Consider the following 1,552-nt stretch of genomic DNA (forward strand, 5'->3'; position numbering starts at 1 on the left):
CTCAAATATTAAAGTTCTCAAGCACAGGAAAGTCGTCTTTTGAAAGACAAACTGAGCTTTTTTTTAGCTATGTTTGTGTAACTTTATAAAATTCTTTCCCTCAACAAAGTCTGACACTGATCTTGTTACTTGTTAGAAAGTCTGGTGTAGGATAACGACATCTCAACAGTAGGAGATTTAGGAGATTATCCCAATGCCCATCTTCAGAATTCATCATCAGGGGACGGGTCATCATCTTCATCCCCTACGTCTCAGTATTTCCCTGAAGACTCCCCTTCTGGACTGTACGTCTGCATTTTAATTTTCAGCCTTTCAGCTAATTTGTGTGCTGCGAGCTTCGCTTGCATCTGCTCCTAGTTCTTACTGCTGAATCTGAAGTGCCAGAGATGCTCCTATGGAGAGTGGCTGTGCAGGCACGGGGTGCAGCGGTGGAAGGCAAGCTGCTTGTCCCCACGCCACTGCTGTTCTGAGGAAACAGGAGTCTCTCTCCTCTGACAGTGACGAGATGAACCACTTGGTTGTGAAGGTAATACATTGCTTTTAAATTTATGTGGTGAGGGCACTGGATTTGGGGCTCACATTTCTAGCGCTTCCTTGGAACGAGGCTTCTTCTGAGTCCTGCTACAAAGGCCTGTCAAGTTCTCAGTACTCGTGTTCTCTTCTGCGTGGCGTTCACCTTGGTCTGCACTTGTGACCCTTTGTAACTTGTCAATAAACAGGATGTCAAAGCTGCTGGAAATATCTTCTGCTTGACTTGAAACACGACACCGAGGGAGACGTCGCTAGCTTCGATGAAGGCTCCCCGGCTGTGCTGCCAACGCTGGCCTTGATCACTGTGTCCTCAGCCTCTGGGGTCTCTTCATTGCCTTGGAGGGTAGGATGTCCAATCCCTGCTTCTGTGAGGTTGTTTTAGATGACTTGGAGTTATTTGCAGAGGGCCAGCTGGGAACTAGTGATGAAGTATCAAGTATCTGGCCAGAATTCTGGGCCTTGTCTGTGTCCACGTCACCTCCCGCAGCTGCCCTTTGCCTCAGCTCACAGTCTACGCATCAGGACGGAGCAGCTCGCCCTTTCCTCTCACTCTTCACATTCCGCAATGGCAGCTTTCAGTTTGGCAACAAAGTCAAAGACCTTTTTACCTTTGCTGGGCAATTTGCAAGTGAGTTTTTCATTGTGCATTAGTCTGTCCTGGTGCTTCTAAATCTCCCACAGCTCTGCCAAACTCCGCTGCCCCAAGTCCTCGGGAGCTTGGGGCTCCAAGACACAGGGCAGCAAGGACATTCTGTGGGGGCTGAGGCTGCCGAGGCGGCTTGCACTTGGCTTCCGCAGCAGATCCTATCGTGAGTGCCAGATCCGTGGCCAGTGCAACTCTGTGGCATGAGCGGGAGTCACCATTTTCCCAGAAAAAAACAACATACTTTCTTATGCCCATTTTATAGATGTAAAAAAGTGTGGCACAGAAAGTTTCGGTAATCTGCCCAAGGTCACCCTGTCAGAAAGTGGAAGAGCCAGAAAGGGGACACGGCCTCTGGCTCATTTTAACAGGTTGCAC

At 49.0% G+C, this 1,552-nt stretch overlaps 1 pseudogene; it reads right to left on the reverse strand.

Annotated features, from left to right (window-relative positions):
• Positions 1-203: 203 nt before the first annotated feature.
• On the reverse strand, positions 204-1,281 carry LOC103583581 (annotated as a pseudogene).
• Between the last annotated feature and the right edge of the window lie 271 nt (positions 1,282-1,552).

Source organism: Galeopterus variegatus, unplaced genomic scaffold (genome assembly GCF_000696425.1).
Source record: "Galeopterus variegatus unplaced genomic scaffold, G_variegatus-3.0.2 Scaffold24532, whole genome shotgun sequence".
Classification (NCBI taxonomy): domain Eukaryota; kingdom Metazoa; phylum Chordata; class Mammalia; order Dermoptera; family Cynocephalidae; genus Galeopterus; species Galeopterus variegatus.